Source organism: Orbicella faveolata, unplaced genomic scaffold, assembly GCF_042242905.1.
Source record: "Orbicella faveolata isolate gen_17 unplaced genomic scaffold, um_ofav_v1 contig_1, whole genome shotgun sequence".
Classification (NCBI taxonomy): Eukaryota; Metazoa; Cnidaria; class Anthozoa; order Scleractinia; family Merulinidae; genus Orbicella; species Orbicella faveolata.
The window spans coordinates 14,174,230-14,188,867 of NW_028301536.1; the positions used below are offsets into that span (position 1 = coordinate 14,174,230).

Below are 14,638 nucleotides of genomic sequence, written 5' to 3' on the forward strand. Positions count from 1 at the left end.
CTTCATCTGAGTGAAGTGAAATACCATTGGTCAAAAAGCAGGAAACGCGAGAGAACTGTCAATCTATTATGTTTGATGAAGAGTGATTAAATGCCCATGGAGTCGGTAATTTACCACACAATAAACAGATGAGTCATCCACATTTGGAGTCAGAGGAACTAGAGTTGAGTGCGCATATTACTGATGTGTTAACAAAGCTCCAGTCTATTTCTGGTTAAATTTCAAACTAAAGAGAGAGCAAGAAATAGCAGTTGAAAGTATGTAAATGAATCAAGATGTACATGTACTTGTCGTGTTGCCGACTGCATACAGGCAGAGTTAAATATTACAAACATATGTGATTGCAAGCCGGCAACGAAACAACACAAAGGCGTTCGTCCGTTTACCAGCATCGTCAAAGACCAGATTGCCAAAGCAAGATCACTTGGAATCAAGTGTGTGTGCTTAGTAGACATAAGCTTTGACAGTTTTTCTTCAGCCAAACTTTATAAACAACGGATATGGCGCCTACATGTTGTTATGAAAAAGATTTACAATTTTCCTGAGAAATCTGAGCTGCCAAAGTTCATACTTCCAGTGAAAATTAATTGACTTATTCTTTTCTGCGGTTTCGGGGGTGGAAATAAATAAATTGCAGAGATCAGAGCAGGCTCACTTTCTTGTTTCACCGCTCAATTTCGCACTCGTGCCTATGCCACACGCGCTTGTGCTCCATCGTGTGAGCCTACTCGCAGGCTATGTGTCCATGTGACTACTGTAACTAGCAATTTATCATTGGAGCAGTTTTCACTTGAGCTTCAAAAGTAATTTGCATTAGTTAGCTTTGGTTTTTCATTACTACGCTAATTGATTGGCTTAAAAAACTTGTGCTTCTTTGTTGTCCAATCAAAACCAAAACCAAACCAATTTTGAGTTGCTCACATACATTGTCACTATAATATCTCTGTCCTTTGTAATTGGCCAGTGTGATTACTTTGGTTTCAGTTTTAGAACACTCAATTGAAAACGGCTCTAAGAAAGGTTGATTATTTTCATAGGCATACGGGCACCTTCGGACTTGGGGAAGGCAGTGGCATTATTGTCCAAAAATGCAGTCAAATTGCAGTAAAAACAAAAACATTCACCATTCTCACGTCTAATGAAACTGTTATCATTCGAAAAAAGTTCTTTTGGAACCTCATTTATTCTATTTACCTTGATTGACAACCCGGTAAAATCAGAAACTTATAAAAGAAAAAGTTACTGTCCCTTAAAAAACTTCTAGAGAGGAGGTATCCCTAGTAGTAGTCCCTCTATCACCAGGAGTCCATGGTGGCATGATGGGCTCCTGCTTTCACTTAGTCCATCGAGTTTGTTTTCTGAAATTTGCAGGCGAGGTAAACCATGACCTCTTTAATAGCTAGATGTTGGCTATTTTCTCCAACGGCTTTTTCTTCCTAGGCTAAAGGAGTTATTTTATTTTGTGCTATTTACCATCGCCTGGTACTACCATTGCATCAAAGTTTGTGAGGGCTCAACACTAATGGTAGCCAACTAGCCACAGACTAGTAGAAATTTAGTTTTGGCCAGTAGGTTTTTGATTTCCACTAGCCACTTTGGCTAGTAAACAAAATGAAATTGGCCAAACTAGTTTCTGTCTTCCTCAAAGAAGACAAACACTAACACTTTTCTGGCAACAAAATTGATGCTGAAACAAAACAAAAACACTTTTCTCGGAAACAAGGTCAGAATTTCATTGTGGACGTACATTGTATCATGTTTACTTTTCACTGCATGGTACTTGAAAGGGTATAAAAACTGAACATGTCATTATATTGAAAGAAATATTTGACAAACAAGACAGCATTTAAGCACACAACGATGTTCTTTTTTTTGTTACAAAATTAGTGGAACAAAACATGAGCATCCTGACAAAATCATTTGCAAAATCGTGCAGAACTGTAAAGGGAGAACATTTCATTTAGCCTAACAACACATAGGTGATTTGTCATTGTGTCCATACTGACAAAACTTACCACTGCAGAAATAATTACATGAGAAAGATTTATTTCCTTCAACATTTATTAGCAGTTGAATTTCACTAACACAGCTTTTGAAACAGTTTGAATTCTACAGCTCCAGTCTGTGAAGAGACTGAAGAAGTCTCGACAGTTTTTACCAGGACATCTTGGGGTCTCGTTATTTTTCCAAGGAAGTCTCAAAGAAAAACAGAGTCCTGAAAGTTTTTTTGGGAAAATCACTGGATTTTTCTTTGTGATCTGTTGGCCTGAGAGATTTGATGTGAGGAAAACACAAGGCAATTACAAAAATTAAAATTGGTGCAATTTGGTGATAAATTGGTTCGCCCTGGAGTTTAACGTTGCCAGTCAAGCGTGACACAAGGTGTGCTGACTATATGTCAACTAGTCGAGGTTTTACATGCAAAATTGCATTGTTTTGTTTTTCTTAAAATTCCATAATGGATATAAAAGGGTTTTTACCAGCAGTAAAAAAGAAAAAGCCAAAAAATGAGAGTTCTGAAAAGAAAAAAGGTGTAAGTCTAAATGCTAATGTGCTCTTTTCCATTTTTCAGATTGATTTATAAAATATAATATATCTTGTTTTATTATTGGAACTGGTTTAAGTACGATGCAATTACCAACAATGTGTATTAAAGAGAATCGCTTACGTTTTATAGTTTTCAAGTCTTGCTGGTAATTCTGCTGTTATTGGACTTTGCCAACATCAAGGCTTGGCTAGTAAACAATTTTTTGGCTAGTAACATCTAAGTTGTCACTAGCCACTAGGCTACTAAGTTGAAAAGTTAGTGTCGAGCCCTGAGTCTGTGTTGTTTGTTAATGACTGATGTGTTTGTCATGAATCGTTTTACATTAAGCAAACAATTACTATAAGATATATTTTGAGATATGGAGTCATTTCTGATAAATTTTGACTTACTGTATGATGTCACTAGATTGCCAATGATGTCACACAGCAGAAATTGCTAGTAAATGTCTGAGAGAAAATTTTATATGGCTGAATTATTAAAACATTTCAAGATCATTGTACCTGTAATTTTTTTAATGAATCATCATGTCCAGGTATATTTACATTGTATCCAGAAGGTTGCAGATGATATATTTTCTTTATGAATTTCAGGAGAAGTATGGTTACAGAATCTTATTAAGATGTATCAAGAAAAACTCATCAGTGAAGGAAAAGAGTGAAGGTAAGCAGAAGAAAACCCAATAATAAACTTTATTGATAGAAGAAATTATGGAACTTCAGTGACAAGCCACCCTTTTGTTCTTACAACATTTTGACCTCATCTGTGATCTATATGTAAATGAACAGTACTACTGAATAGACGCACAGCAACATGGAATCTATTAATAGAAGTGGTGGAATGATGACAATGTCTTCAAAAATTAATGTCATGTGGATGTTGTACTCATAGGATATTCAATGCACCATCATGATTGCTTAAACTTCTCACTTTAAATGAATGTGCATACATGTTGCTAATCAAGAGTCCACTACTAATGCAATTGGCCTGTATGACTTAAGGACCAGTCCAGTTGCTCTGTCTTACTATTTTTTTTCTCACAATTTCTGGTATTTTCTTAGTTTCAGGTCGGACTTACAATGTACGTTGAAGAACCTTGATTTGAGATTTGGCACTTGAGTGGAAATCACTGAACAATGATTTGCATTAAGGTAAGCGAGAGGAAATTCCACAAGTTAAACTTCTTGGACTGTGTTTGGTGAAAAACTGATTAACACTTATCTTGGATTGATAGTGGACAAGCCCTGCAGTATTCCTCTCACCATCGTGATTGCTTTTAAATGGTCTCTCTTCTGAATGCATGTGCATGTTATTCAATAGTCCCCGACCGTATACATACACATACATATTGTAATACACATAAGTGAACAAGCATGACCAGACCAGTTGTACATGTACCATTGCTTTTTTTTTTTCTTATTTCAGCATTGTTTTTTCTCAATTATTATTTTGGATGACATGTCATGAAGAACCTTGATTTGAGATTTGGAGAGAAGAAAACACCAACAAAGATCTGCATTAAGGTAAGTTAGAGGAAATTCTTTTTATTGCCTGTATTACTAATTCTGGAAGTTAAAACTTCTTGGCCTCTGGTCATAGTATATGACCAGACCAGTTGTTCCATTGTTGTTGTTGTTGTTTTTTTGTTTTTTTTTCTCATTACAGCTTTTTTTTCTCAGTTTCAGATGACATATCATTAAGAACCTATGATTTGAGATTTGACAAGAAGAATTAAAACACCAACAAAGATCTGCATTATTAGGTAAGTTAGAGGAAATTCTGCGAGTTGAAACTTCTTGTCCTGTGGTGACATAGTATGATCAGACTAGTTGTTCCATTGCCTTTTCTTTTTTCTCATTTCCTCGTTGTTTTTTTCCTCAGTTTCAGATGACTAATCATCAAAGACTTTGATATGAGATCTGAGAAGAAGAAACCACCAACAAAGATGTACTTTAAGGTAAATTAGAGGAAATTCTGCAAGTTAAAACATCTTGTCTTGTGGTCATAATATGAACAGACCAGTTGTTCCATTGCCTTTTCTTTTTTCTCATTTCAGCATGTTTTTGTTTTTTTCCTCAGTTTAAGATGACTTTTCATAAAAGACCTTGATATGAGATCTGAGAAGAAGAAACCACCAAAATTAAGATCTGCTTTGAGGTAAGTTACAAGAAATTCTACAGATCAAAACATCTTGTCCTGTGGTCATAGTATGACCAGACCAGTTGTTCCATTGCCTTAATTTTCTTTTTTCTCATTTTCTCAGTGTTTTGTTTTCCTCAGTTTAGATGACTTATCATCACAGACCTTGATGTGAGATCTGAGAAGAAGAAACCCTCAATAAAGATGTGCTTTAAGGTAAGTTAGAGGAAATTCTGCAAGTTAAAACATCTTGGCCTGTGGTCAGTGTTGGAATTAAAAGTTGACCTATGGTGTTAATGTCTTGTTAAAAGTCCTTTTTTTTGTTTACTTCTTGTAGTAGTAGTATTATCAGCAGTCATCGTTATATGATTAATGTGCTATAGGGATACCAAACGTAATGGAGGACAAGAGAAAAACGAAGCACAAAGTCACCAATCATATCTAGAAATACAGTGAAATCCCACTCTACAGACACGTGCTTAATACAGACACCCGCTTATAGCGGACAGTTTTCTTTGTCCCGACAACTGAAAAGCTCATATATTTTCTCTTAAATTAGCCTGCTTAATATGGACACCCAGGTAATGCAGACATTTTATCATGCCCCTTTGGTGTCCATATTAACAGGGTTCCACTGTAACAAATTAAAGCTACTGTTGCCTTAGTAATATATACTGAACATTGCAAGAAGAAATAAGATGATGATCTCATAAAAGTTTTTAAAAAAAACAACAACAACAACAACAACAACCAAAAAAACATTCTCAACCTGTAAATTTGAAAATTTCCAACAACAACAACAATGCTTTATTTACTGTTGACACTTAATACACATTTGCAAAGAAAATTACATTAACTTGGGGAAAAGATATGAGTTACAAAAACTTATGAGAATAATTTGAGGTACATGTAAGCACAATATGCACAAGACCAATCAGAAGTGTCCCCTTTTAGGTTCATATTTAGTGGCTTTGGTGTGTTTTCTAAGAATGGCTACATCAACATGTCTTTGTTTATTTTAAGTGAGTCAACATGTATAACTAAATTGTATTCGCGTTTTCTGGGCTGTTTTCCTGCCGTAGTTTGTGTGGCACCTAAATTTGCAAGCTTGGCAAAATGCTTTAAAACTCCTAGAACAGCTCTAATAGTCCCCTTAAGGTGGCTCGAAGCAGTTTCCAACACTTAGATTTTGATGGGTCGTTATAACCACTCTTTATCACTTGACGCTACAATCATGGTATCAAAAATTTGCCCAATCATTGGTGAACACGTCGTTATCATTTTCATGACGCAGTAGGTTATCATAGCAACAGTATGACCTCCTAAACCACCTTTAAGGTGGCCGAACACAATTTTCGTGTGCACTGTTGCTAGTGCAATTCAGCGCATGCGCAAGGATTACTTAAGTCAAACATGGCATCAATATATGATCATTTTATTTGGTCAATACTTGCGTTATCTGTGCTATTTTTCTTCATAACTGAACACAGTGCATTGATGGTCTTAGTCTTTTATTACACAGGTATGTTAGAAAAGGTAACGACTCAATGAACCAAGCAATTCACAGATTTTTGTTTGTTACCGAAAGAACCCAGTTAAATGCAGCGCATGTGTAGTAAGTCAAAAAATTGCGATTGAATGCAGAAAAACTTTCAAGAAGGGATAATTAAAGATCTCTCTGTTAAATTATTGTTTTAAGAGTGTTAACTTGTGAGCATCGTTGCAAGCTTGTTGCATGCAAATTATGAAGAAATTCTAATGACTAGATTTTCTGCAAATAAGCAAAACCGATTTTAAAGGCCTGTTTATATTTATTCATGATGCCATGACAATGGCACATACGTCAGCTTAACTATCAAAAAACTAGTTTGTGTTGTTGACTTGCTTGTTGCCATTTTTGGCGACCAAAGGATCAAGAGTCTAAGAGAAAAAGGTGAATGAAACAGGTATAGATTTTCGAAAATTTAAGGTGGCTCTGAACCCCACCTACAGAATTTTTTTAACTTTGCTTATCAAAAGTTGATAATATAAAAAAATTTCACAGCACCATTTTTGAATTATAAGCCCCTAAAGCTGTAATTAAGGGTGTTTTTAGGAGGTCATACTGTTGCTATGGTAACCTATTGCATCACAAAAATGATAACAATGTGTTCACTAATGATTGGGCAGTGTTTTGATACCATGATTGTAGCACCAAGTGATAAAGAGTGGTTATAAGGACCCATCAAAATCTTAAGGCCCTGTCTCTTTTCAATGTTATCCTGAGTGGGATACTTAACCAGGTTGCATTTACCGGGGGTGTATTTTCAAAGTGACAGGTGTAAGTGATCCTATCAGCATGTTATACTTCTACCCCCTTATGAGGGTGGGAAAAAATCAACAGAGGGTAACGCACCCCAGCCAATGCATTGAGTGGCCAAATATATGTGAGTGGATAAGTCCTTGCCGTATCCTACGGCTATCATGATGGTTTTCATACTATAATGCATCTGCTGGGGCAAACAAAAGCCTATGATATTAAAAATGTCCAACTATAATTTATAAAACTGCAAAAAAGTACGCTCAAAGCCGTCTTCAAGACCTCGATAAAACACAGAACTGACGTTTTTTTTATTTGTTAACAAGTATTTGATAAGAAAGGACTTGTTTTAAAAGTTTATTCACACCTGGCTTTGCTGTCCAGATAAATGTCACTCGGAATGGGAGAGGAAGGGGTTGATTCTTATTCTGAAAATCCACCATCTTGGATCCAGTCTATCATGGATTTAGTGATGTTTCATGACTCTATAAATAATTTATAAAGGGGTGCAGAATTAACGAAAACAAGAAATTGCAAGAAACTTGAGTGGAAACGTAAACAGTAAAAGTCACAATTTAGATGTGCATGTCAATACGTGGTTAGCATGAAAACGTCAAGTTCTGTGAACAAAAAGTTGCAACCAAAAATTTCCTTAATGGCTTTCATAAACGTCAGTGATTATTTCATGACACTTTTTAAGTTCAGTAATAATTTTTCAAGTTTGCAAAGGCATTATAAGCTAGCCCCTCTGCTCCCCTACCTCCCCTCCCCTTAGACTTTTCAATCCTAAATTTAGATACCCTTTCCTCTAAAAAAAGTACTGGTACTAATCATAGTCAGCCATTTAAATTTGAAGCAAATAGTCGACAGTGTTCTTGATTTGTTTCTTTTTGGCAACATCCTTGCTTTCAAAATCGGTGCAAATGTAAATGTGCACTGCACTCAAATTTGTGTCTATAGGAATTATGCCCAATCTTCTATGCCCGAGGCTTCTAAGCAAAAATTTAATCAAGAAATGGAATGAAAACTACGCTTGTCAGGTGAATCATTCACTGTTCAATCGACCAAACAGTGATTGTTTTCTCTTTTCAATTTTATCCCAAAGTTGCATCAGTCAACAAATCCTAGACAATGCTTTATAATTAGCGTTCTATTAGCACCTCACTTGGTTTGTCAGCTAACACGCACGTCAAAAAGTTTAGTCATGGACAACCAAAAGTATTGTGTGTCCTTACAGATGGACAGCGTCGAGCTCGTAATCGGGTGAAATTTATTTATTTTCTTGCAATCTTTCAAGGGTTAGACATTACAAATTACTGCGTAAGCTTTTTTTTTTTCGCTATTATCACGCAGGCATGTGGTATTTACCGTGCGTGTGTTAATTTTCTGCTTCGACAATTTGCAAGTCACATATTGGTATGATCGGAATGTGGACAAAAAATTGTCTACTATCGATTGAATTTTTTTGAAAAAACTGAAAAAAATTTGGAGACCAACTTTTTAACTTCAAACACCTTAGCAATCATAAGTTAGTGTCATTGCTTGGAAGTTACTATTTTATCCACTCTTTGTGAAAGCTAAATAGCCTGGTTTAGTTGCATTAGTGATCTATTCTTGCTCTTTGATAAAAGCAAAAAAACAGCATTTGACGAAATACTTGAAAACAATAAGGCCTATAAATTAATTTTGAAGCGGAATTTGCTTTTCTTTGCAGAATTTGTCATTCTTTCGCTATTTATATCGAGCAAAAAAGTAATTTCAATACTTTTTCTTCGAGGATGAACTGACCGCTCTCTCTCGTGAACTACAGTTGACGGCTAAATGATTAGTATTGTAGTTGTTTTGAAATCCATCGGTTTTTCATGATTGTTTGATCATTCAGTAACCCAACTCTAGTTACGGCTTCTTAGGCAATTTTAAAAACTCTGTACTATTCGAAGAAATGTGGTGATTGTATGAAGAATTTCAAATATCGTCCAAAATTTGTCATTTTCATCACGTTATTTTCTCTAGCTTTAAACAGCTTTATTTTCATGAGAATATAAACATCAAACAGACACCTGATGAAAATGTAAATCATTTAACAATAGCTAATGGTGATACATGTACCTGTCAATAATTATATTTTAATTTCTGAATTACTTTTTGCGCCTCGTTTGTCATTTTAATTTTGTCGGCCCTTGGACCGATCAACATCTTATTCCTTCTTAAAATATTTGTTTGTTGTCGAGTAGAAAGGTTGAGAGAAGAAATAAAATCATCACCTTGCATGGGAATATTACCTTGATTCAACACTAGTATTTAAAGAAATATATTTTTGTTAATGTGCGATGTTGTGGGTGATATTTATCCTGAAGCAAACGTTTCAGTTCCACCTTTTAAATTTGCTATTACCTTAATTCGTGACTGCAGGTACGAAAATATGAACGAATACGCCGAAATAGTTTTTAAACCGGCGCTTCTTTTGAGAAGCTTCACTTGGGCTCCGTGAGCAAACAGTTTTTATCATAGCCTTGTAACGTTTTTTACGGTAACGTTTTGTAACGTTTTTTGTCTTTTAACACGTGCACGTTCCTTTGTATTTCTCCAGTGTGCTCATCGACGTTTGCCGGATGATTTGGATCAAAATTCAGAAGAGAGAAGACAAGGACTTTTGAAGAACTGAGGAGAACAAGACAAGATAGTGTGAGGTTTATTCAGCTAGTATTTTTCCCACATCCGAGAGAATGTTTCAAAGATTATCGTGATCTAGAAATTGTTGAATAGAGTTGATTTCGCAAAATTTGTGAAACTGAATTGAATAATGGTGAAAATTTAGTTGTCAGAGTGAAACAATCAGAGCAAAACAAAAGCAAAAGCACTGGAACAGCTCAGGGAACTCTACTATTGTTGCTTTCAAATGATTTAGTATCCAATAGTCTGATATTTAAAATCAATAGCGCAAAGTTAAGACTTGAGTTTAAAGTTGAGCTGTAAGCGTTTTAGAAGAAACTTCTTCCTACGCTTTTGCTGTCTTTCAAATTTTTTTCTGAGCTTCAAAAAATGAAGCGAATACGTGGAAAATTCTGCGAAATAGCTTGCGAAAGTTTTTTCCAGTGTTATCACAGAACAAATCAGTGGCGCTACAAAATAATGTGATGCAGCATGCAATCAGGACATGTAAACACATGTGCTGCTTGCATGCTCTGTTGTGTTATTTTGTAGTGGCAATGATTTATTCTGTGATTATTTTAGTTTTCATTTTACGAGATTTATCAGAAACTATTGTAAAAATCTTGACAGAATAAGCCAGAGCTTGTAATCGCATCGTCTGTTAATCAAATGAAATGTTTCATCAACAATCAGTTTTTTAATACTCGTTTTTGCCAGAAAATATTCAGAAAGCTTTAATTTTTGTTTTCAAACTTCCAAATTATTTATTCATCTATACACGGCTGTCATTAGACTTAATAATCGATCGTTTGAAGACCCAGCAATTTGTTAATGGTTTTCCACATTTTGACTTAGTATTTATCTCAGTGTTCATTTATATTTGACTTCGGTAATCGTGCTTTCTCGACCTTGCAGTTTTGAAAGTGTTGTATAATCATTGCTTGTAATTGAGTGTTGCAAATAAGTTTAGTGTTTACTTTAATCAGTTGTAAATTAAGTAGATGAAACAAAGCAATCAATAAAGTATTCACAACTTTAACTGTCTCTTATCTTTATTGTCTTTTTGACTTTACTGAATAAGCAAATAAATAAAACAAAAATCGCGCTTTTAAAAGGGGCCTGGAAACTAGTCGGAATGTAGGCTATCTCTTTTACTATTTTTTGACTATGTAAGGTTGCCAAAGAGAAAAAAATTCTGCGCTTTTGAACAGAGTCTAGCCAGAAATCAAACATATACTTTGACTTTTGATGGGAGAAATCCATTACACAGTGAAAGATTTTTCCCGCCAAAAGACTTAGTATATTTTTGACTCAAAACATGACACAATTCAAAAGCGCAGACTTTTTTTTTCTAAGGACAATTTTCCCGCCAAAAGACTTAGTTTTTTTTTCCGGACTATTTTTGGTCCCTTTTAAAAGCGCAACCAAGCATTAACCAAGAAAAAGTTTCCCGCCAAAAGACTTAGTTTTTTTCCGAATTTTTCCCGGTCGCATTTTTTAAAAGCGCAAATGTTTACTCCAAGACTATTTTCCCGCCAAAAAACTTTGTTTTATTTTCAAACGTTTTGCAATTGAAATGCGTAGTTGACTCATCTAACGTCGAAAATCTCTCATCTTGGATGTTTAATTTCGTCAAGAACGCGGAAATTTTCATCGAAAACAATTTTGAAAAAGTTTATCTCCAAAATCAGTCACAGCTCGAAACTAAAGACATCTTATCACAATCGTCTTTGCTCTCTTGTTAGTGACTCCGTCAGTAAGCCTCTTGTAAATATCTTTAAACCTGAAACAAAAGCAAATCGCATAAGAGAGCCCGTAAACACCACAAGAACAGTTTGTACAACCACATAACGACTACTCAAAATGTTATTTTGACGATTTTATTTCTGTTTTCTCTGTTTTATTTATCTCGATTTTATTCCTCTGTTTTCTCCTTCGTTTGGGTTCGATTGAGAAGATATATCAAATACTCAAGACAGTGTTTGACCACATCATCGCCAACCACCTCGAAGTTCGTCAAACATACTCAGCTACGCGTCGTATTTTCAACTCTCTTCTCGGTGTTTGGAAATGCGGTCAAACATAGTCTTTCGTGTTTGATATATTGCATGATACGGAAAATTATTAACTGTTCATCACAATCCAATATATTACCCATCTACAACATCCGCTCCGGGAAAAAATAAATATTAACCCTTGCATCAGGCATACAGTTATACCATAAGATGTCCAAGCTATGCCGATGATTCTATTTGTTCAGGCTACAAAACTCCTACACGGACTTACTAACGAGAAATGATCTTATCCCCCTAAGTATCTGCTTAATTGAGGGATAGTTTTGCTACATCCTCCGTGTATAGCCGAAAATTATCCCATCCTTACCAGCATTCTGCCAAATAACACTTGCAGAGGAGAATTTACACAAGTTACTTCGCCCAGGGTGATTTGAGGGCTGAAAGGCTTGCCAAATCCACAAAAAAACGTTTCATCATTTGTACAAAAGTAAATTTTATTCAAAATGAAATGGAAAACGTTACTCGCCATTTGCCATGATATATAGAGGTTATTTCCAGTCGTTTGCAAGTTGTGTTGTTGGAAAAATCAAAAGTAAAATAAATGAACAACTGCTTTCTTGCTCTATTGTAGAGACGAAATGCTTAGGCTAAATATAGGAAATGAAAGGCTGATGACCGATAATTGACTAACCGTATGAATGTTTCAAGTCAGTTAGAACTTCAATACATATTACTAGCAGGCGAACATTATGGAATAGATAAATTTTCAGCAAGTTAGGGTATATTTCACCACGAGAAAAAAGATTGTGCCAGGTAAACAGAGGTACTATTTTGCATTCTTGGCCTGTCTCAATTGATTCAAAGCTAAGGAATCCAAGGATCCTTTATTCTGAAGGATTCATTTAAAAAATAGGAATCAATGTGCACAAACTTACCTGGTTCAGATGCAGAGAAGTCCTCCTCCAGTCTTTTGTTCCATCGTCTGTGCAATCGCGCAGGAACTGTCAAAAAGGAAAAAATTTAAGACAAATTTTTGAATGGCTAAAAAAAATTTAAATTGTAAACCAAATTTTAACCATTGAGCCGCATTTATCAACAAATCCAGAATATTAGATCTACTTTTTACAGCGATTTTGATTTCAAGAATGATTGGCAGGGTATTCAGAACAAGTGAAGAACGCAATTGTGAGTTCTTCTGTCGAATAATCCTATTATAGTTTCTCCCAAGTCGTGTAAAGCATAACGTACCAGAAACCTAGAGATTAGATAAACATAACTACTTAACATCTACTTTTGACTCATTTGAAAGTTGTTCAAGAACACGTCGAATTTAAAACATATCCAAATAAGTTTCTCAAGCTCGTAAGGAACAATATACGCCACTGAACGGCAGTATGAAAGATAACATTTTAAGCTCAAGAGGAAGACAAAGGATTTTGCTTGCACTGATCCTAAATGTTTGAAGATAGAGTTGTTCATGTAACTTACCTCAGGTTTACCTCATGTCACCCGGGTTTTCCCAGACAGACCGTAAAGCGATTCTTCCTGTAAGTCTCTCGACCTTTCCAAGTCTGTATTCACCAGAAAACGTTTTCTAAGATTCATAATCTTCGGCGACTCTTGCAACAAAACGTGGCTTCACGAAGGAAAAGTTTCACACGTGCAACAAATTTTGAATACATTAAGTTGCATGAATATGTAAAAAGGCTAGGGACTGGTCACATGTATTGAAAGCACGCGCGCATAGCGACATTTCACCACTGAGGCATCACTTTGAAAACGCAAATTCCAAAACTTTATGGACAAATTCCCAAAGCAGCAGAGATTAAAAGAACACCATCGTACAAAGGGTACTTACCATTGGTCAGAATAAACCGGTTGGGATGACCGCTGAATAGTTGTAAGCGCTTTGCCAAAATCAGCAAACAAACTGAACGAGATGGCGCTTATTTACAATCAATTTTCCGTAATTGTTTTCGACTGATGAGAGACTGGAAATTGAAAAATGGAGCAAACGCTAAGGAAATTTCAGCCTTAACGTTTTGAATGGAAATGAAGACTACCTCTGAAGAACTCTACAATTTCCGAACGGATTTTCTGGAAAATTACTGTTCCATTTGACTTTCAACCGAAAGTTTCAGATTTTTTGGCTACATGGTAAGCACCCAAAAACACGAAGGTATCAGAGGCTTGAGAAAATTTCTTGCACACGAGGCTTGCTGGTGAATTTTGAGCATGAGACGTAATCATGCATTAAAACAATTTCCATTTAAACAAAAATTGGGAACGGAAGTAATTGGTATGGAAAGTTTCTGGAAATATGAAAAATGATTTTTGGCCACTTCCCATTCGATGAGAAATTCTAATTTCAATACCCAGAGAGAAACAGCATTTCCAAAATTTCCGATACTAATTTACGGATATAATTCTTATCGGAAATTTCCGTTCCCTTTAATTTTCCTCCCAGAAATTTCGGAATTTTCGTTGGAATGGTTGGCATTTCGGAAATTCATTAACTTTCGGATAGATTTTTCCGTAACTTTTCCGGAAAATTTCCAGATGTCAGATGGAACGGAAATTTCCCGTAAGAGATTTTCGACAATTTGGGTAAACCCCGCGAAGTTGTCCTCTTTTTTCCCAAAAATTCCAGAGGAAATTACGGTTATTGAAACCGGAATTTTTGGTCGAATAGGAAGCACACCTCTCTCTCCTCCAGAAATTCCGGGAATAAAATTAAATGGAACGGAAATTCCCAGTAAGAAATTTCCGAACATTTGGGTATCCCTCGCGAGGTTGTCCCCTGCTGGAAATACCGGATAATGCTGTTCCATTTCCGGAAATTAAAACCGGAATTTTTCGTCCAATGGAAAGCGCCCATGGTCTCCATATATGTCCAACGGCTATTTTATGAAAAAGCAACAACTCAATAATTCATTTCTGCTTTTGTTTCCCTTACATATACAGGCCGAAGCCGAAAATGATGTTTAT

The 14,638-nt window shown here is 35.6% G+C and overlaps 1 long non-coding RNA gene across 2 annotated transcripts; it reads left to right on the top strand.

Annotated features, from left to right (window-relative positions):
• Positions 1-1,386: 1,386 nt before the first annotated feature.
• On the top strand, positions 1,387-10,674 carry LOC110061309 (uncharacterized). Of its 2 annotated transcripts, XR_016207690.1 has the most exons (8): positions 1,387-3,208; positions 3,607-3,696; positions 3,971-4,068; positions 4,225-4,307; positions 4,427-4,502; positions 4,625-4,702; positions 4,826-4,900; positions 9,574-10,674. It is a non-coding gene; the product is annotated as an uncharacterized LOC110061309 (long non-coding RNA). The 2 variants fall into 2 exon arrangements; XR_002297951.2 differs by lacking the exon at positions 1,387-3,208 and having other exon boundaries at positions 3,580-3,696.
• Positions 10,675-14,638: the final 3,964 nt, after the last annotated feature.